The following is a 22,639-nucleotide window of genomic DNA, read 5'->3' as shown; positions in this document are numbered from 1 at the left end:
TAAGGCAGTGGCATATTTCCCGCCCCCCTTCACCTCAAAACTTTCTCTTTAAGATTTTTTTTTTTTCTTTTTGCTATTGAGGAAGGCCTTCCTCAAACAGACTTTCTGCTGTTTGCAATTCTGCCCTTGAATAAATAAGTTTCATGAGACTTGAAAGAGAATTTTTTTGGAATATAAACCTGTTTGGGACTCGGGAGCAATTTCAGTAAGTCAAGATGAAATGCTCTGTGTTTGGCTCAGGATCATTAAATAATTCACTGTACTTATTGCCAAGCAAGGACTATTTCATATGCTGTTTTCCTGGCTAAATTCCAACCTGGCTAATTCATGTGCCCACCTAAATTCCTCCTGCATGTTTGAATAGAGGAGATGATAGTCTTCACTTGCCTCTTTAAAATGCTTGTGCCCCATCTGGCTCGTGCAGCCTGCCTTCCACAGGTGCCTGTTCCATGGGTGGGTAGGCGATAACTCCTATTATGTAAAATACTTCAGGCTCTCTCAGGATGAAAGGTGCTAAATGTATGCAAGTCATTTATTATTTTGCTCAGAGCCTGCCAGTTCTGCCTGCACTGGAGACATGCACGACCTGTTCTGACTTTTCCAAAACAGGTTTTAATGTGCACTAAACCTATTTGCCAGCGCTGCTGCGCTGCCTTTTGTTTCTAAATTTACCCCGTTGCACAGCTGATGAGGGAGACAGGAAGCAATATATCTTGAAGCTTTCAGGAGACAGCCCCTCCCTGAAGATGTACTTCAGTGAACTAAATGTACAGCTAACAACATGCAAGAGGTGGAGTTCCAAGCCCGGGCATGCCAATTTAGGTGATACCATCAAAGAGTTTGTCACTTCCTCCAGAAGTTCACCAGCATTTTTTTTTTCCCCCTCAAATGATTTTATTTTAAAATGCAGACAAGATAGTATTGCTGCTTCTCTCTGCCCCACGTGGAAGGGATGGGACTTTGGGGAGTTCGGGGTCAGCACTGGAGTAGGTGAAACGGCGTTTTGGTGAGCTTAAACTAGAGCTTTGGAGCTAGGAGTGGTTTCTGTTTGTCTCCCTTATCATTTTGGCAAATGCCTGAAGAAGTATTGTCTCTCCCTCGTCTATTTTTGGATAGAGGGATGGGAACACTTTGTTCCCTTCAAGTGGTATTTGAGTCCGGTTAGCAGAGAACTCCTTAGCACGTGTGTGCTTTGGTCTTGCACAAAAGACAACACACCATCTTTCTGAGGCTATTAACTGTATGATACCCTGCACCTGATGCCAGCAATCAAGATGCCTGATCTACAAAATGCACCGATTCTCTTGATTCCTTAGTATGGAAAAGATGAGATTAAAAATACAGTCACTTTATACAAGCAAGCTTTTCTAGTTTGCTTTGTGTGGAAAGGCAAATGGCGAAACCAGGAATTTGATACTTCTGACTAGTGAAGCAGTCACTCGCGAGTGGATGGGTAGGGGTGTCGCACAGGGTCACAGGCCAAACCCGGAACTGTAATCGAGCACAGACTTCTGGCAAACCTCTTCCCTTCACATGCCTCACCTGTGAAATGGGTATGGTTAATGTGCCACTATGAAGATAACTTGCTTTATCAAGTAATTTCAAGGGGTTTTTTTCCCTTTGCTAGCAAGTCATTCTTGAAAGGCATTCACACAAAAAAGTAGGGTTAAGAACTACGCAAATATTTCCTGAAAGTGTGAAAACCTGGCCCAGAAAGGCTTCCCTGGGAGCCAAGGTGCGCTTGGCCTGCTGTTCTCCAGAGGTATTTCAGTGCCTTCTCTTGGAGCCTAGCTCACCAACGGTGTCACCTTCGTAGGCTTGGCAACGCTTGCATCTGCCACAAAACTCTGTCACGCCAGAAAACTGCCCCGGCAAGCCTGGCATCTCTCGTTTTGTACCAATGGGTACCTTGACTCTGTGGTGTGTTAGATACTGCGTAGATTTTTCTATGAAAAGCAGGAGCAAAATGCCACTAAGTCAAATCACAGGTGTAGAAAGGAATTATCACAGGTAGTAATGGAAAATTCCCTGGAAAATTCTCCCTGGGATATTCTTCAACTGTGTTTGCTGTACAGTATAAACCTGTTAATGCTATTCTGTCTAGCGAGACGAGGGAAACAGAAATCTGTAGTCAGTCTCGGTACTGGAAAAATGGTTGCAAAGGTGTAAGTAAGCATGCAGTCACGCCCAGTACAATTACATCAATGAGAGCACAGTCATTCATTGTTATTTCTCATGAATTTTACTAATCCTGTAAAGCTACCTTAAAATGGTTTTGCTGAAAAGTAAGTTGCTTGATTCACCCGTTCAGTAGGTGTGTGGAGTCCCTACATCATTTACAAAAAAAATCATTACGTTACCTTTGCAGTGTTTCTTTAGTGGAGGGTGTGATGGCCAGGTGTCAGAAATATATATAAATCCCATTCCTGGGGCTTAGTTCAATTATCAGAGCATGACCATAGTTAAAACTTAAGGAACACTGAATTAAGTGCATCCTTCCAGAATATGGATAGATAAAAGCAAACCCAGAGCCAGCTAATCCAGCATCCTTTTGGATAGTTGTTGCTATGCCATAAATTGCAAATTAATAATGCAATTTTCGGTTTAGGTCCTATTTTATTTTTCTGTCTGGGAGGAAAGAACAGAGTTTACCTTGAAGCACATATGAGGGGGAGTAGGAGGGGCATCCTCTAAAAATGATTTCTCCATTTAGCTGGATTTTTTTCCCTCATTTATAGTAGTAATTCATTTACATCTATTACTTTCAAATTGCTCCTTGGTTTTGGCTTTAAATAATGTAAGAGAATAGCTGAAGTTGATGCCAGCAGAGCCCCCTGCGAGCAGACCTCGAGCTGTCCCCCTGCCAGTGCAGGCCACGGGTTTTCGTGTGGCCGAGTGAATCACCCTGATCCCAAACACGCAAATTATACTTGTCTGCTACAATTTTAAATAAGCTTGGAGCTCTGCACAACATAATTAAGAGCCGTGACAGGGAACTCTAAACGTTGCTCCCAGCCTGAAGTAAATCACAGATCTGCGTACGGGACCTCCAACAAACTGAATCCAGTTTTGCTTGATGAATACTTCCATGGCTTTAACCTTCCCTTTGCAGTGTAAATTCCACCTTTGCATTAAAAGATCTGGGAGGAATTGAAAAGTAATCCGAGTGCTTCAGTGCCGGTCTGCTTTGAGCCATCCATGTTCCTGCCAGGGTGCCAGATCCTCCGACAGCCCTCCGTGCACGGTACTCCTCTCAGCAGAGACCCCCAAAACATGGGGGACTGTATGTAAAAGCCTGGGATGTCCTGCCCCACCAGTGATTCGGTGACTTAGGCCCCAGCGTCCTTGCCTGAGAAAGTCCTTGGAAAACCAAACGTCTGAAAGATCCTGTGCCGATGGGATTAACCCATTAAATCCAGTAACAACAGGGATCCCCCCAACAAGCTGGTCTTCCGTGGCAGTGCTGTATCTGGGCAAGGGAAATTTTTTTTTTTTTAACATATCCATATAGCTTTAGGAAAATCTGAAAAGAAGTGTGCACCGAGAGATTTGGCTTGACGGGTTTGGAGAAGCCACCAACTAACTCCTGCTGGTGAGATGGTCCTCATGACACCAGTGCTGTTGAAATTGGCTACGAGAGCGGTTGCCCTCCAGCTGAAGCTGACTTTCGCTATTTTGTGGCATTTGTGTGAACAGCAGCTTTTAAGTTCACGGCTGTCTGGGGGAGAGGCAGGAAGAGTTCATAAGCGTCAGACTCGGGGTGAATTTTGCTGTGTTACGAGCTGGGATAAGCTCAGTTACTCACTGATGGACAGAAAAAGCTAGGAATTCATCTATTCTTCTCATTCACAATAAATGGAACAGTCTACAAATCATAACCATTTTTTCTTGAGCTTTTTGGCCCTTCCCATTTTTTGTTCTGGCCTAACTCTGGTGCTTTTTCCAAACCAAAGGGACCTGAAATGGATGCTGCCAGTCCTACCCTAAATAGTAGTCTTTCCCCTTTTTCCCCCAAACAGAATGGCCCCCTCAACCCACCTTTACGGAAAATTACGAGATAAATAAAAGCGGTCTCCCAGCAAAGAAGAAAATACTTGACACATAATTTTGAAAGAGATGGAGTTTGCATCAGCTGCTTACATAAAAAAGGAAACGTGTCCTACATAGCAGTGTTAGCTAATGCATCCACCAAACCATAGACCTCCAGGTGAATAAGACCACCCCAAAAGCAATTCAGAAACTTTGGTGCTTTTCAGAGGAGTATCGGTAGCAACCACACTGATTTTGAAAACGTAATACCTCAGCATGGGCCCAAAATGTACAACCTGAACATCCTCTTGCTCACGTTTTGAAAACCAGAAGAGATTCTCATCAAGGATTACATTTACTTGTGTGCTTGAACACTATTTTTACTAAGGGGGAAGTAAATGGAAGTATATGCCTCTTAGTTTTGTTTAAAAATTTCATTATTCAATGTAAATTCTCTTATCCAGAGTAGTGCTCAACTTTTGAAGTGATTTTTCCTTAAACTGAAGAATTTCCTTTGTCCTCAATCCTTTGCCTCCTAGAAAATCATCTAGCCATAATAGTCAATTGGGAACGTCCATTTCTAAATGCTTAATTCCTTCATAAATGCCCAATGTTAAACACTTGTAAAGGCCAGAATCTCAAACAGAAGTAAATATATAGATGAGGCATCCAAAAAATCCCAGCTCAGTATAAAACCAAATAGTGTTTATGATCCTGAAATAACTTTTTAAAGAGTCAGAGCAAAGTGGGTTTTTTTAGCTTAAGATTTCCTGGATCTTAATATATTTGATTGCTGTTAAATTTAACTTTAGCTTCATTATTTTTAGGTTGTGTTTGCTTTGGAACGATTCTAGCATCCTAAGATATTTTTATTTTGTTCATGGTGCATACTTACAGATTTAATGTGGTTATTTTGGCTTTTTTTTTAATTGTTAAAACTTTCATGCCACCAGTGTTGAAACAGCAAAAAGATCTGTCATTTGCAGCGATATAAAGAAAAGCATCAGCCTTCTAGGTCAATCATTTTTTTTTTTTTTTTAAGATAAAATAAACGAATCGTTGGTAATTGTATTTTGTTCTGCAGTAGTAAATAAAGAAGAAATCTCTCTGGCAGTTTAAACTGGATCTTCAGCTACAGCATCCCCAGAAGTGGGCTCCATTCCTCCTTCCCTCCCCCTACTCACTTGTATACGAAGGAGGAGGAGGGAATGAACTGCTGGAGAGCATTAGGAGATCTGCTCCCCCCCAGCTCCCAGGCAAACCACCGCCTGCCCTTGTACAAAGGGGAGAAAAAGCCTTTGAAAGCACCTTGGAAGGCGGGCGATGTGCGTGAAGGAGTAATATCCCTCCATTACAATGAGCCGATGCCGAGACACCGTGAAGAGTTACCGTGCTTGGTGTGGCTGAAGACGCACGCTGAGGGGAACCAGCAGAGCCCTTGCTTTCAGGTGACGTTCTTGCACAGGGACCTTGGGGCTCTTGGCTACGTGACGTGCTCGTGGCAGCTCTCATTGGGCACCATGTCACCTACTAAACCACCAGACTGAAAGAGAAAGGCTCAAGAGACCATGAGGTCCTCTGTCAGCCGCCAGAGAGGCTGTTGCTGGACGTGACTCAGCGCACCTCAACGGCAACCTCTCTCTGTGGAAATTGTCAGAGACCTTGAAAAGTTTCAATAGTTTTTGATACCTTTGTAAAAACCATTACCCCAGTCATCACGAGAGATGTGACAGCTCCATTTTAAACTAAACAAAGATGATTTGCAGTGCAGCATGAAAAATCATATTGACTGAAGCTTTGGCACTCTGACAGCACTTGGGGCTTGAATGGAATTGAAAAATAAATGCATTCAGTACCCTGTAGGCAATGAAAGCCTTACCTCAGGATTATTTGGTTTATAATTTGTCCCACACAAAGAGCTATGTTAAGATTGCCAAGTTAGCAGTCATGGGAATGACGGATTGAAGGCTGCCAGGCAATCCTACCCTGCCTTCTCATATACATTACTTATGCTTATTCATTGTAATATAGTCTTCAAATAAATTCGGCTACAAATCATCTTCCCTACAGAAGCACATAACGAAAATAGTCAGTGAATGAGCAACCAACCTATACTATGTAAAAGGAGCTTGGAGCCAAGATTAATTTTTGAAGATTATGTTACTTCAGATTTTCTTGTTTCAATGCACAATAAAAAATCATTTTTAGTTTTTCTATTGTAAAACTTTGAAAACAACTGTTCAAGATCAACTGAAAAAAATCTTAGATATATTTATCTGTATCTTTACACACTGTGTTTTTGTTTCTGAATTTTGTTTCGTACTTAAACACAATGTTTTTTCCCGAGGAACATCTCCACTTCTAGAGCAAAGGTACCCCATCGCCAGCCGTGGCCAGCAGCAGAGAGGCTGTAAGCACAGAGGATGGAAGTAGTATCACAGGCTGCACTCTCTGAGTGTGGTGCAGAAGCCCTGAATGCTCACCTGACAGGCGGTAAGCATTTCAGTATTCACTACATCGTGTGGCAGAGACTTACACAGTTCTTTGCCTACTTAACTCTTGTGCAAATAGCCATTGCACCTTCTTGTCTTGAGCCTGGTCCCTGCTAATCTCATTTGGTGGTGTCTGATTTTTGTATCAGAAGAGAGGGTGAGGAGTAGTTCCTGTTCACTTTCTTCCTATTTATATTTCACCTTTTTCTCCTTAGTCCTCTCTATTTGTGAGATTAAAAACTGTAGCTTGTTCAAATACTCTCTGTGTGAAATTGGTGCCAAACCTCTGTGCCCTTCTAGCCCTTCTTGGAGCCTTTCCATTTCCGCGCTATCATTTTCAATGGAGAAAACTGCCCAGAGGCTTCCAGACATGAGCACACCCTGGATTTCTCCAGCGTGTAATGTTGTCATCTCCTCTACTCTCTAGTCTCTGTAGCTTTCAACCCATTCTGGTCAAGCTGATCAAACTGGAACATACCGACCTTAACAAAAGGTATCACTGAAATTTATTCTAAACAATGCCTAGCTGAGAAGGGTGCTTCCTAGGAACAAGGATGGAAATGGTGGAAAAAACATTTTTGGAACCTTCCCTTATTCCTGCTTTGCAATAATGCTTAACGCTGAGGCATTTCTGTGCCCAACTGTGTTATGAATTTTTTTCTACACCATGCTTTGAGATGCAAGCTCTTACCACTAGGTGGGGTGGGGTGGGGTGGGGTGTGCTGATGGCATCGATCAGCCAAGGGTGCTGCTGCTGAGCTACCCCCCACTGGGCGAGCTCACGATGCAGGACACTCCCCTGGAAACAAAAATGCTGTTTTGAAGGACAATAAAGATCATTGCTGAGCATGAATTAAGAAATAAGTGTAAATATGCAATGTTGTTTGGGGTGCAATCATCTCAACAAACTTTAAGTCAACAAGGGACATATCTAAACTGAGCTAATCCTTGTCTCGACTTACAGTGATTAGAGAGATAATGGTGCTTTTGGGGCAGCCAAAGTAAATGTCTAAACTGAGTTAGTTAGATCAACAGTGGCCTAAAAGTGTCCGATTATCTCCATCCACTGTAAGGGAAACTGATGCTCACTTGGTTGGATGCAGGTGTCTAAGGTCAGCTGGGAGGAACCCCAACCCTCTGGACCGAGGGTTTGACTGTATCTAGAAAAGACAAGAAAGTGTTGTGCTGTTTTGCTGGTGAGGTCTCTGCGTCCAGCTCCCCTCGCGTGGAGAGGAGGAGGCAGCTGGAGAAAGTGTTCGGGATGACACTGGGAACTAGACCTTGGAGACCTGGGCAGCACCAGGGATGAGGGAGTTGTTGTAGGAATAGTCATTTGGGATGATATGGAAAAATCTGAAGGCGAGCAGGGTCTTGGTGAGGGGGGGGATGACTGGGGCGTGAGGGTGTAGAGGCTGCAGAATAACATGGTTTAATGCAAGATCTAGAAGGGCTCCAGGGTGCTGTCACTGGGGTTGAGTTATCAGGAGGATGCTGGGATATTCAGATGATACTGGGGCTAAGAGGCCTGAGGGATAACAGTCACAGGAGCAATGGTATTGGGAGGATGTTGAGGTGCCGAACAAGGACATGCTGGCATGACTGGGGCAGAGGTGTAGTTTTATGGGGATTGAAAATATTGGGGTGAGGAGCTGGTGGGGGTGTGAGGGGAGACTGGCTGTTGACTTGCCTGGGGGAAGAAAGAGATCATTAGGACATAAGAACAAGGATACCGTTAATGGCTGTTGCTTCTTACCTTTCTTCAAGTTCTTCCCCCACAACTGCTCTGTGTTATGCTTCGGGGCTGCAGCAACACGTGGTATTAGGGCCTTTATCATCTCTGTGCAGCCCGGCCTGGTGACAGCTGCTCTTTCTCCCCCCAAGCAGCAAGGAAGGGAGCACAGACAGCTAGTCTGGCTGTGCACCACGACTCATTTCTCATCTCCCCTGCAGCGTTAGGGTGGAGTGTGCACGACAGATGGCAGAGAAGTCTGCCCTGATCCCAAGCTGAGGTGCTCCACCAAGGAGAAGCGCTAATGCATCTCCCTGGTGGAGAATTGAAGCTTCAGACCTAACCAAGGAACAGGAGTAACAGGTTTTCAGCCAGTGCGGGAAGCCCCTGCAAGCAGGAAGAACCACATGTGCCAGTCGACTTCCAGATTTCTGCTGGTAAAAGAGGACAGGGGTGACCTCAGCTCCGCTCTGGGCTCTGGAAAGGACGTGGTAGCTATCACCGAGATGTTTTTCTTCCCTCTCCCTTCCGTTCTCCTTCCTCCTCCTCCACCTGACCAGCCTGCTCCTCCTGTCCCACCAGTCACCCCGCTTCAGGTCCTGGGCCCTTTGCTAGGCTGGGGCGCTCGTATTTACCTTTCCAGTTCCTTATGTCATCACAGCTTCATTCTCCCTGGTTTGTAATCAGGTGCCTTTTAACCTTGCTAACTCAGCCCCCCCTTCCCTGCTCCCACCCACCTTCATCCGTGAGCCTCCCCAGCAGCCGCAGCCTGGCGCCCAGAGGCAGGCGGCTGCCCCGGCGCGGGGCGCGGGGTGGGGGGCAGCACCGGGTGCGGGCAGCGTCCAGCTCTGCTGCCCGCCAGGGACAGCCCTGGCAGGGGACACAGCGTGCCCTGTGCTGACACAGCCCTCTGCAAATTCATCTGCCAGGCTGACAAGTCTCTGCTAAAGTACGTGAGCTGAGACTTTTTAAAAACACATTTATAACTTGGCTACGTCTTCTGGCATCAGGGTGACCTCCCCCACTTTTGCCAAATTTCAAGCTCTTGCTCAAATGAACGGTTGCCTAATCTTGCCCTGAAAACCACAGAACCATTTTTACTGAAACTGCCCTCCCCTCTCCTCCTCCTCCTCAAAGAAAATGGAGGGGGAAAGAATCAGCCCGAGGCCAGGCCTTGGCAGAAGAGATTTCAGCCTGGATGAGTAACATCTAACAAACTTACCAGCAACCGAAAGCAGGATCTTATAACGAGAACTGTCAGGCGGTATAATTACAAGCAGTGCTATCAACTCTATCTGCAATGTGCATCACCCAGAAAAGGAGGGAAGTGCATAAATGGTAAAGATAATTTTATGTAACCTGAAGAATTGGATGCATGCCGCGGAGTGTCTGTTTCTCATCCTACTTCATCCATCCTCTGTTGCTTCTTGCAGTCATGCTCTTCCTCCTCTGCAGTTCCTGCCATCTGGAACAGCGTTCTTGTATTCTTCTATCAACTCTCTAATGTCAGCTTTCGGTAAATACATATCTGAGATCCCTTGTCTTTTGCTCTTATTTTTCTCCTCATTCTGTTAATATTAATCTCTGAAATAGTTTACTCAACTCAGCTGAGAATATTTGGGGCTTGTTTTAAAAAGGATTATAAAAAGGAGGCAAATCTACAAATACATATGATCCTGAATACATTAACATTTATGATACTGACTTTCACTGGACAATTTATGTAAAGCTATTTCCTGATTATGAACCATTATTTAAATTAGAAGAAGGCAAAAAAATTAGTGTGCAAAAACCATGGACAACTTAGATTAGATTAGCTCCATCTTAAAAACAAACCTTTAGTAAAATCTAGTCTGTTCCCAAAATCAGAAAGATTAATAGATGCTTCATTTCACTCACTGCCTACTTTTTAATGTTTTTTTAAGCTGCTGATGCTGCAAAAAATGCCCATGTGAGAAGCGAGGAAGAAGTATTAACTTACAATTTAGCATAGGATTGAGATTCAGATAAAGCCAACTAAAAAAACAGATAGTCTATAACTTGCATCTGTGGATATTGTTTGAATCTCGTTTATATACTCTCCAGATATAAGCTTACAAATAAGCTAATAGGTACAAGTGGCATACTTAGGAGAGTATGTTGCTCACCAACCACACAGGATGAAGTATCCACAGGTCAACTTGCTCAGCCAGCTCTTGCTTGGATTCACAGAGGGTTAAAATTCTGCCCAGTCAGTTGTAGGAATGATTCAGCGTTTCACAGCTGTAAATCCAGGAGACAGGTTTGTTATCTAATCTGATATCTTGCATAACACAGGCTGTGGGGCTTCCCTGGATTGAGGTTTTCTCAATTAGACCACAATCTTCTTGAAAAAAGCAATACCCAGGCACAATTTAATGGTAGCTCTAGGTACTTCACACACTGATCCCCCAGTTATGAGCCCCCAGGTTGTGCATCTGTAATGCTTTCAGGTTAATGATGGGTGTAACTTGTGAGCACTTAAAGGTACCTAAATAGTTGGCACCTTCTTAATGGTGATGAATCCCTGTGATGTGGAGTTACCCGACTGCTAGGTAACGCCAGCGGTTTAATCACGGTCGTACTAATGGACATCTCTGTTACCCAAGAGGAAAACTTTTTCCTCGCTGGGATGAGAACAGTTCCACCAGCTGCAGATGTTAAATAAGAACATTTGTTTTGAAAATAGTCTATCACATTTCAATAGCAGGCTTGTTACATAATTTGCTATTAAACTAATTTACAATCTACTAATCGATGCAATTACCTGGGTTTTTCTGTTACTGAAAATCCCTTGGAGCAAAGAGAGCATACTGCACTGAGGAGGTGTTTGCCTTTGCACAGCTGTTGAATCCTGCTCTGGAGACATTTGCAGATGTCGTTGGAAAGGTGACCGAGACAGAACGATCAGAATTGCAGGAAATTCACTTTTTTCTTTATTTATAGTTTTTATCGTTCAAAACTCCCTTTGCATGCTTTACCTTTCTGGTTTCCTCATTCACTGTGTTCTGGAGAAGGCGCATGTAATCGGGTGGTCTGGTAGGTGGTACCATGGATCAGAAGGATGCGGTGTGGTGGGATGATGTGATGTACATGGGGTGTGGGGAGCTGTCGGCTGGATCTCATCCTGTTCCCTTTCCATGTCTGTTTTCTGTTTACCCAATTATTGGATGGTGCTTGTGAGAAACAAGCTCAGAAGAAGAATGGTTAATTGCTCATTGGTGCCTCCTGGGGAGGATCAGAGGCCAGAGAGGGTCAGGAGGGGACAGGGTGACAAGCTGGTCCCCAGAGGCAGGGAAGGGGCAGGGAGACGATGGGTACTGCTGAGCCAGCCGGGGTTATCTCTCTAGGCTGTATTTTCATTGAAGTTCACATTGCTACATCTCTGAAAAGCACTGCAGTCGGCAAGTCAGCCTGAGGGTAAGAGAGATCCGAGCTATATACTGTAGCTGCGCTTTTTAAAGCCTTTGTACTCCTAGTATGAAAATCATAGCACAAACTCTTTGGTTTTCTTAATGTCATTGCCACAGCTGGGCGAGCTGGAACAATATCTTCATTGTATTCACATGCATACGTGGTCCTAGGTTTCTGTATCCCTTTTCCCATTACTGTGAGGTACCGGGACAGCGAGGTAGTACAAGCTCTCCTTTAATCAGCCTTGTTCCAAGGGAGGCCTGGGAACTGCAAGGTCACAGATGCCAGCTCATGAAACTGCTGAATGAATCAGGCAGGAGCAGGTTTGTTTGCACAGAAAGCTGGTACACAAACAGCTGGACAACGCAGGATGAGGAGAGACAAAATGCAGATGCTCTGCTCCAGCCAGAACTAAGATCAAATATACTTTCTAAACAAGCTCAGTAACAGATCTCCCAGATGTTGAGAACTAGGTGTAAAAGATGACTTATGTGCTTACAAATTGAACGTTGCAAAGCTGGACTTCAAGGAGCTTCCCATGTGGAATGGAAGCAGGACCCCGTGTTAGGCACCCACCTTCCCTGCATGCAATATTTAGGAAGACTCAGATGATCTCAATGGGATCCAAAACGTCACCACATAGAGCAAGAGCCACCTGATCCTAAGCTGTTTTGTGGGAAGCTACTTGGAATGAACCAGCAAGAAGTTCTGGGGACAAGCATAGATTAAAATTTTGCCTTTCAGGGTTTTCATTGCCTTGCTTTACTTAGGGTACCTAGCTCAGAGGCTTCCCTTGAGCCCAGCTGTCTTTGCAATTCATTTCTTTCATGGAAGAAAGGCTCAAGCTTATTTTAGAAGAGAGAAGGTGGTTGAGGGCATATTGCATGGGATCTAACACGCTTATTCCATATCCCTGCTGATTTTGAATAATTTCGGTGTCCCCATGTGTTCAAGTCTCAATCCCATGAGTTGCTGCAGTGCCTGTATGCAAGTAACAGGTTGTGCTGCAAATCGGTGCCATCAGCTGAAGGAGGTGACCCAGTCCTGGTACCTGGGCCAACACGCTGGCCCACGTGACCTAAGTAGCCAGCTGCACACCTCATGTGCCCAGGACGTGGAGGACCTGTTGTGAATTCTCTCCTTACTCTGAAGGGTTAAACCAGTTCAACCAACATGTCCGGGTTATAGATAACTTGGAATAATGCCACAATTTGCCAATCTTCCTATAGTGCTTGGGCTATCAAGCAGCCAAGGACTTGAGAGTGCTGGGCTGAAGATGTGAGTGCCTCCTCTGGGAGAGTGGCAGGCAGGTTGGAGGCAGATCCTTCTCCATCAAACCAGCTTAATATCAAACACAGGAACAGCCATCAGGTAAAACAGAAATAGTCTTGAGGGCAGGGAGTGGAATTCAAGCGTCCAAGGTAAACACTGGAAATATTAGGCTAATAACAAGCAAAATAGTAGTCAGGCTCCTTCCTTCTTTCTTCAGACCCATGACTAGTTGTCTTTGGCTGCATTATTTTGAACTTAGGTGCTCCATGTCTTATAAACAGCTGAGAAATCTACTGCCAGACCCGGCTCTGAGCATTTGCTGGACCTTCAGAGGTGTATGGGTGGGGTGAAGGAGGAGAAGTACATGACAAAGGTTAGCAACAACTAGAATTTGTAGCCTTTGAATCTCTGAGGGGGATTTTTTTTCTCCTTCATTCAAAGCTGAGAGGACCTGAGATGCCAGCTGTCTCTCAAATGCTTCTATTTTAAGCAGGCTGTATGTGATAAGCAAGCAGCAAACATGCTGTTAAATGTGGAATTTGCAGAAAGGGTGTGCATAGTCTGCCCTGTGCTGGTTCCAGGAGAGCTCTGGTGGCTGCAGAGGTGCGGTCAGGTATCCCAGAGGATGCTCACCAGTCGTCCAAGTTTTAACCTTTTATAGGATGTATTTCAGGAGTGTTGCCTCTCCTTGTCTCTGTCTCCTATACCAGCATGTTGATCCCCTCTTGGAAAGGAGCCATCTCTGCCTGCTTTCCACCGGCTCGGTGTGGGAGGACACCGAGACCCCTTGCACAGCGCAGGCCGTGGCGGTGGTCCTGCTGCTGAGCTGCTGCGAAAGTGGCCTGTGCTTTTGGTTTCTCCCTGGCTTATCTCGGCTGGTGGTAAACGCTTTGGTACAGAGACAGCGCGTGCATTTGTGGAGTAGCACAGTCCTGGTTTTGGCTGGGACAGAGTTAATTTTCTTCCTAGTAGCTGGTATAGTGCTGTGTTGTGGATTTAGGATGAGAAGAATGTTGATAACACACTGATGTTTTAGTTGTTGCTAAGTAGTGCTTACCCTGGTCAAGGACTTTTCAGCTTCCCATGCTCTGCCAGGTGCACAAGAAGCTGGGAGGGGGCATAGCCAGGACAGCTGACCCAAACTGGCCAGTGGGGTATTCCATACCATATGACGTCATGCTCAGTACATAAAGCTGGGGGAAGAAAAAGGAAGGGGGGGACTTTCAGAATGATGGCGTTTGTCTTCCCAAGTCACCGTTACGCGTGATGGAGCCCTGCTTTCCTGGAGATGGCTGAACACCTGCCTGCCGATGGGAAGTAGGGAATGAATTCCCTGTTTTGCTTTGCTTGCGTGCGCGGCTTTTGCTTTCCCTATTAAACTGTCTTTATCTCAGCCTGTGAGTTCACTCACTTTTACCTTCCGATTCTCTCCCCCATCCCACCAGGGGGGAGTGAGCAAGCGGCTGTGTGGGGCTTAGTTGCTGGCTGGGGTTAAACCACGACAAGCACAAAGGGCTCTCTAGGCTGTAGTGTAATCCAAATAATAGATCCATATCAGATAAGTCACAGGAGACAGAGCTGGCCAAAGCTTTAGGCAGAAGTATGCCAGTAAAGTATAGAGAATATAGGTGGGGAGGTGAGTGCACTTTTATCTAATTCAACAAACTATCTTATCTGGTGCCAGGGGAAAGAAGTTCTTACATAGCTACAGCTGCTACATGTTTTCATATATCTTCTGTGAACAGCATTAAAAGCTGTCCAAGCTCAGCCACCCACAAGAGTTACTCTCCAAAGCCCCACAGAACAATTGGGGTATAAGAAACCCTTTGAAACGTTACATTAAGGGCTTTTTTCCTGTGATTTAGGGAACAGCCCACTCATTTGGGGTATTGATTTCAAGGGAGGCACAGAACTGGCAGAAAATACTGAGAAGTGTCTAAGCTATTTCTGAGGTAACTGAAATTCTGTATTACAAATTACAGATTTTGTTTGGTTTTATGTTATAGTTATATTTATTACAGATATTATGTATGTATTTACAGATCTAATGTTTTCTGGAGTGACTTTCCAGACTCCGGTACCACGTGCAGTGTGACAAAAAAGCCTGGTTTGATGACGAGGTGTATGAAAGCTTCCCGGGATACTTGTTGATAAGAAGAAGAACATGGTGAGGGTGGAGCACTGCTCGGGGCTCCAGCCCCACGGCGGGACCATCGCCTGCCTGGAGCCTGCCCAGGACACCCGCGCATCCAGTCTCAAAAATGAACTTTTTTTTCCATATTTGTCCACTCGGTGGTGCTGAAACAACACCAGCCCTTTTTTGGCATTTTCTTACTGCGGTGTGTCAGGCGGAGCGTGTCTGCGCTCTTGGGGGATGTTCAAGTCACCGCTTTAAAGAACCACCCCTGCAAATCCAATAGTCAGGAAACCTAATTAGCTCCCTGGGTCGCTGCTGTGTACCCCGGCTCTTCATTTCCAATGGGATAGAGATAAGCAACACAAAAGACTCGTCATGCCTAATTACATAGGAAGAGATTAGCAAACCCACAATCTTTTTCTCTAATGTTGATTATAATTTAATTAATTCAGGATTCTATGTTGTTTTTAGAGAAAAAGTGAATGGGGTAACGTCACTACTAAAACTACTTTTGTTTTCAAAAAGAGCTGACCAAGAAGAATTGATGCTGCTAGGCAGTTTGTGGGAAAAATCATTTTTTCTGTTAACCAACTGATATGAAAAAGATGGGTGAAAAAAACAAAGTTTAACCTGTGACACACAATTCTCTTCAGGTTCAATTACTTTTAAACTAGTGTGTATCACCAAAGGAGATGTCCTGCTGGGAAGGGCTGTGTGTTCAGGATGCTATGAAAGCACCTCCAATGCCAGACTAACTGGCTGTTAGGAGTCTCTCCCCTTCCCCAGGCAGAGCATCTGGCCACGGGGCAGCTCGGAGAAGGGACGCAGCGGGTCTTCAGAGCGACAGGTTGAGCTTTTCATTTTACCTGAACACCAGTGCTGTGTCCAGGCTTCTCAGTCAGGACTCAGGTTCCCAGAGGGGAATTCAGCCTGCCCAAAATCTGAATTGACTTGTGTGCTGCCTCTGGGTATTTACAGGCAGGTGAGATGAACCCAAGCCTCACCATCCAGCGCAGAGCCCATGCGGAGCTGCGCACAGCGAGAAGGATCAGGATTTGAGCAGCCAGAAATATTTCCTAACCCTAATTCTCAGAATCGACACGCACAAAATGTCAGGTGGCTCAGTATGTCTGAAGGGGAGGATTCTCTGAAGTTAAAATTGGTCAGAAAAACTTATATAGCATGTGATGTGATTACATTTATTGTATTGATTCTTGCAATGTAACTCTGTGTGGACAGTTGCAATAGTATCTCTGAACTCTGGTTTTATGAAAAAACTCCAGGCATCCCCAGCACTCACTGGCACGTGGGCAGTTAAATCCTTGCGGACAAGGGTTTAACAAGTACTTTGTTCTCCCTCTTCATACCAGTTTTTAGCGTATTAACTTCCTGTGACCAGAAGCAGTGTTGGGGGTTAATGGCCTAATTTATAGCTTACGACCTGCTGATGCACATAGACCTCTTAACCGTTTAAATTCTGTGTGAAGAGCCCAAGAACCAGCTCATGCTCCAGGAGTGTGGCACATGCCAGGGACATGACCAGGTTGCCCTCTGCACCAGCTACCACGCCAGATGCGTGTGGGTGACGCTGAGTCAGGCAGTGCCTGTGCTCTGCCAGGGCTGGACCTCTTCCAGTTCACTGGCTACCCAGAAAATATGGATTTACCTGAATCCTGGCTTCTCTTGTGCTGCGAGTCAACAAGACCCCGTAACTTCTCCTCTTTCAGGGACAGAGATGGCTGTTTGTAGCTCCCTGGTGGGGCACAGATGGGAGACGCACGACCTCGCGGGCTCCGTGGTGGCTGGGTGCAGGAGGTGATGGGGTGAGGGCTTCAGGGGTAAGGAGAACACCACGGGGAAGGTAAAGGAGCGAGCGTCTGGCTTTGTCGCTGCTCTCTCTTTGCAGCAGCGTTCCATAGAGGTGTGTGGTCTGTAGCGCTTGTAATGACCGTAGCTACCCCGAGGAACCCCAAGGATGGACTTTCCCTGCCGAATACACTTCTGCTAGAAAAGCAGATGTTCACTACAGAAACACTGGCTCCTCAGCAGTGGTGTGCCTCTGAGTCCTTGGCTCCACAGGCTGGGGAGATCCATCTTCAGTCCACGAACTCTCACATCCCTTCAGCCTCAAAGATGATTCCCACAAACTGAGGGGAATCCTGCCAAATTTCCTGCCCCCACCCCCGGAAGCCTCGTTCCCCAGAAAGCAATCTGAAACCTCACTGAGGATTCCACTCAAGCCTCTTTGGCAATAAAATCCCACTGTCACGCTGCGTGATAGATCATACTTTGGAAAACGCAGCCCTTGGTGGGAACAGCCAGATCATTTTGATTATCTTGACTACTTGTCTTGTGAAATTTGGCACTTTGTAAGTGTGTCAAAAGTTAAAAGTTTCTATGTGTCTGAACCCGCCTGTAGACTGCTCAGCTTTCCAAAATCCTGATGTGTGAAACAGACTGTTGTGCTCTTCTGCAGGACCACCCTCCCGATGAGCAGTTTATCACTATGCTCGCTCTCCCTGTCTGGCCGCCCAAACAGCAGGCACCTACTGCATTTTACTTGTTGGGCACACAGAATGAGGACGAGATGGCAGAACTGCTGCTAATGCGTGAGATGCAACTGCCATGACCGGTGGGTACCTGGATTTTCACACTCAGAAGCGGCCATGGGGACAGCGGTGCCCTGAGCCACAGGGAGGAGCAGCCCAACCCAAGAGAAGGTGCTTGCTGCTGAGAAGAGGCTCTTTGGGACCGGAGCATGTGGCTACCCAGCCTGGGCCTTCTGGGCTGGTGTTTTATGAGCTCAGGCCTGCCAAATGGACATCTACAGATAGTTTTTAGTGTCTTACTAGGAATATTGTCAATATTATTGTCATAGCTCATTCTGTGTAATTATTCCAGTAAAACAATGACCCTTTCCTGATTATCCTCTAAAAAAACCACCCTGAAGCAGTGCATTTAAAAAAAAAAAAAAAAGCTCGTGTTCTAATCTGCTGCCCCAGAAAGGAACATTTCAGTTTCATTTCTCTGCAGTTCTATCAAATCCTGTCCTCGATGAAACAAAAGTAAAAATGGACAGAAACAAAAAGACAAACGTATTTGAAGGTGTGCTGTGTTTACCCATAACTTCCTGCTGTAGAACTTCTTGTACCTTCTGCTGCTCCTAGAAACTGCAGCAGAGTGCCCCAGACCTCAGGTCCAGTTCGTGGGAACAACTGTTGGGTTCCTGCCTTTGATACATAAACCACGCACTGAAAAGCAGGTAGATGTGGAGAAACCATGGACTTATCATTTTCCCCCTTCCACTGATTTTAGTTACATTAGCCTCCTATGATGTTACTGGAATGTAAGATTAAAATCAGATTTGTTTTCTGTTCTCTGCCCTAACAGCCTTGGAACAGGCTCGCTAGCAACTTAACACTCACCTCCTTAGCAATTAACAGGGAGAAAAAGGCACTTCAGGGTGGTGCATGTGATCCATTTTAAAAGTTTATTTCAGGATTTAATACAAAACACATCCTAAAAGCACCTTTTTCTTTTCATTCGACTATAAAGACTGACCAGCTCAGGTATATATATCTATCCTACAGCTCTTCCACATTTGACTTGACGATTCTCTCTTGTTAATTGCATCATTGTAACCTTTGTCCTTCTCTTGCTTGACATTCAAATTCTGCACCCTTTTTTGGCATTTCCTAAGAGTTTTGCTGATCAGCAGCTCTTTTTGTTTTCAGAGCTGCTGTAGCATGCCTGCCTTCTATAGCTTTCCATAGTGCCTGTCATAGTGTTATACTACAGAAGACAAACACACATTGCTTTGCATAGGCTTATCTTTTGTTCTACTACTTATTGAACAGAAGAAATTGGTTTACAATTAATTTTGTAGCTTATCTTTGTCTATGAAAAAGCCATGTCTATGTCTTGCTGGGGCTGGGCAAATATACTGTAATGTGGGAGGCCTGACAACCTGCAAACGATGTAGCTGACAATTTGTCAGCTGAAGACTACTTGTGTGTAATAACTACAGGGACAAAACAACATGTGAAAAACAGGATATTGTATAAATGTGGTCATTTTCTGTGTGCAGATGATTAGCACTGGCTAGAAAGGAACTGACTGGAGGGGGAAAGAGAGATTTGAAAGGTCAGAAACAAAAGAATAGCACTCACAATGTATATGTATTTCAGTCTACAAAGCCTTGGCCCGTAGGTCTGTATGTCTGGATGCAGGATTGAGCAGCTTCATATGTACATGCAACATTTCACTTCAAACAAACAAATTAATTTTTTAATTACTCCATAGGAGCCAGCAGAAGGGAAATCACTGTGGTTACACTGAATGTGCTAAGGTCTGAAATATGCTGCATCTTTTATAGCGATTGCTGCATATTGAGAAACGCAGCTTCAGAAGCGGTAACCTCGTGAACCGCCCAGGCATGAATACCACTATTGTTTCCAAGTAAGAAAAACAGACCCGCAGAAAACACAGAAACTCCTACAGTCCTGGGCCGACGCCAAACTGTTGTATATTCTTTCAGAGGAAGATAACCTGTTTAATTTTTGATGTTCTCGCAGTAGTTTATTTTATGCTTATAACTGAGTGGCCAAGTGAAAGAGACAGCGTTCTGGAGACCTACAGCATGTGTTTGACAAAGCTCAGACACAACCCAGGTTCATAGTTATATATCCATTCAAAACTGTATTAGGAAGAGCTTCGACATAGGATAAAAGTTAACTTTCTCTAAAATAAAACCAAAGAAGTCATAAGGAAGTGGCAAAAAGGCCAGTATCAAACCCCAAGATGTTGGTACTTTATTCAGACCCTTGCATTTGGAATTCTCAATGTGCAGGTGGTGCTAGAAATGATGCCGTGTGCTTAAGGCTTCATTTGATATTGAGACACATGAACTTCTGTGCCAGCCCTTAGACGGTAATTTAACGTCCACTATTACCAGAGCCTGAACAGAGCACAGCACCTTGAATCTCAGAACTGGTGGTCCTGTCTTTTTTAACTATGTGCCTTACTCTCAGAACAATCCATCTTATGTCTACTTATGACATTAATGTTTTCTAAAGTAATGACTTCTTAAAGCCTCAGAGGCTGGGGCTTCATTTTCCAGATGCTGTGCAAGCATATTTTACCAGGTTTTCCTTTTTGTTGAAAACACACTGTCATTGCTTTTGTGTGTTACCAATGGGGTGTTTTATTTTGTTTCTTTAATCTCACGTATGAAAGGAGAGGAGAATCTTACTTTGTCCCTTCTCTTCATGTTCTTTGATCCCAGTGATCTTTAGGACAGTGCTTTTCCAGCTGAAAATGGTCTGTCTCTGCTGAAATTACTCAACATAGTAACAAAGGACCCTTTGCTCCTCCAAGGCTGCTGTATCCTCTGTCTCGGCAGCACCGTGGGGTAAAGAACTCAGCATATAGCTCCTGCTCCCCAAGCCAGCTGCGCTTGCTGGCACTCTGAATTTGTGGGCCAAGAATGTTTCCACTTGGATGCAAACTATTTTTTCCAAAAAAAACTTTGTTCATAAAATAAGGACTTGATTGAGCTTTTGGATTATCACAATATCACCACAAGAGGTCCAGATGGCTTCCATTGCATAAACAGATTATCTGCTACCTGGGATGTCTGGTACTGGCTGGTACTGGGATAGATGGATTTTAGGTCAGTGCCATCACTGGTTGATGCTGAATTAAGCCCTGTCAGTATGTTCTTTGTTTTCTGAGTCTGAGGTGATCCTTCTGAATGAACGGACCAGGAACGGAGCAATTTTGTTTCCTACTCCACTAAAAAAAAAAAAAAAGTAGTGAGTATTCAGCATGGCATCTAGTATGTGTTTTTTAGCCTGAGTTTGGCATCTTGTTTATGCAATCATTTTTTGTGTAAGAATGTATCTGTCTGTCCACTCTACCGCAATAACTTTTCAATTGTTTGACCGATTTAACAGCAAATTTGTCAAAATTTGACAGCAAATTCCATCCGCTGGAAACCCAGTCTTCTAACGTTTTCACTAAATAGCTTTTTATATTCACTCAATTAGCACTTGTTGTCTCTTCCCCCCTCCCCGTTATGCGTATCCAACGGGTATTGGTATGTGGGTTAATATTCAATTTGTAGCTGCTAGCCAAAAAATACTAGCTTTAACCCTTATCAAAGGTTCATCACCCTTCTTCCTATTTTCTCTATGTTTGTCCTTCCAATATACTCTTATTAAAATATTACAAATTTAACGTAAAGTCTAAAGGAAACTTTTTTCAGTAGTGCACATTAAATTAGTTTTCATTTATTCATTCCCTTACGTGCTAAAAAGACAAAGGGTTTTCAGTACGAATATGACTCCTCTTATTTCTCAAAATATTCTTAAGAAATGGACTATTGCGCAGCAGAACACAAAAAAGAAAAGCCCAGCTTCTCTCAGGCTGCAGTTTTACTACCATTTGGCAGCAGGATTAACCTAAGCAGCCCCTGCTCCCGTCATTGAATCCCGTGTCTGCTACAAATGTTTGTGCCATCATTGTGCAAGTAAAGCTGATTTATGGCTTGTTCAGTTTACGCACAGGGTTTTTTTTTTTTTGGTTTTGCTGTAAACCACAGATCGGTTCCCCATTAGCTGCATTGGGAACTCGGGCACAGAGCTCAGATTTCTGGTTTTGCTTCTGGAATTAGGGCCTTATTTTGCATGTGGCAACATGAGATTTGAGCTCCTTTTTGCACGAAGGTTTTTGGAAGTTAGTGAATTCCCATGTGCTTATGTGCCATTTGAAACCATGGTGTAGATACTTTGGGAAACTTCACCTTGTATCTGTAACCTCTGAATAAACGATTTAATTTCTGAGGTAGCTGGCCTTTTAAACGGAACGCTTCATCACGGCAATGACCCAGTTCCTAGGTAAAGTGTGATGCAATCACATTTAGCACGATTCACAATCCGGTTGTATCTTCCCGAACCTAACAGTAGTCTTAGAAAACCTCCAGTGTAATCCTCAGGAAATCAAACAGTGCCACATCTGATTCTCTTTCAGTTGAAAGAGTATTGACATAAAAGTTTCCTCAAGAACGTGAATAGCAACAGCTAGTTCAACTAAAGCAAATTAAACACCTTAGGAAGGATCTAAAATTTGCAGAGAGATGATGGGGAATAAATGAGGGAAATAAAATCTAGAGAAATTTTCTCACTATGACAGCAGGAAGTAACTTGGAGTCCAAGTAGACAACCTGCTGTTTAGAAAGACAACTCCCTTGGAAGAACCAGGAATGTGGAGCCCTGAATTTACACAATTTGATGCAGCTGAATAGCAGCCTTTTGATTTCCTTGATATATAGGTGGTCCTTTTCCCACCTGAATGTGGCTTATTTTAGTCCAGTCATCTCTGTTTTGGAATTCTTCACGTTCCTATCTCCTGCTGAATGTAATGTTTATTATACCATCAGGAGAACAAAATTGTCTTCCTAGAAGCAGAGAATAAAACTTAGAAAAGTGAGCAGATTCTCAAATCTAAAAAGGGAATTGAACTCAACATTTACCAAGATCTTCTTGCAAC

At 44.3% G+C, this 22,639-nt stretch overlaps 1 long non-coding RNA gene across 4 annotated transcripts; it reads left to right on the top strand.

Moving 5' to 3' along the window:
• Positions 1-8,414: 8,414 nt before the first annotated feature.
• Positions 8,415-21,300, top strand: LOC142077848 (uncharacterized). 4 transcript variants are annotated; one of them, XR_012672026.1, is made up of 5 exons: positions 8,415-8,741; positions 14,820-14,906; positions 14,997-16,253; positions 16,819-16,914; positions 17,568-21,300. It is a non-coding gene; the product is annotated as an uncharacterized LOC142077848 (long non-coding RNA). The 4 variants fall into 4 exon arrangements; XR_012672024.1 differs by having other exon boundaries at positions 14,997-16,914; XR_012672025.1 differs by lacking the exon at positions 14,820-14,906 and having other exon boundaries at positions 8,415-8,738; positions 14,997-16,914.
• Positions 21,301-22,639: the final 1,339 nt, after the last annotated feature.

The sequence above is a fragment of the Calonectris borealis genome, chromosome 1, assembly GCF_964195595.1.
Source record: "Calonectris borealis chromosome 1, bCalBor7.hap1.2, whole genome shotgun sequence".
Lineage (NCBI taxonomy): Eukaryota > Metazoa > Chordata > Aves > Procellariiformes > Procellariidae > Calonectris > Calonectris borealis.
Note: the sequence above shows the minus strand (reverse complement) of the source record. Positions and strands in the feature narration are given on the sequence as shown.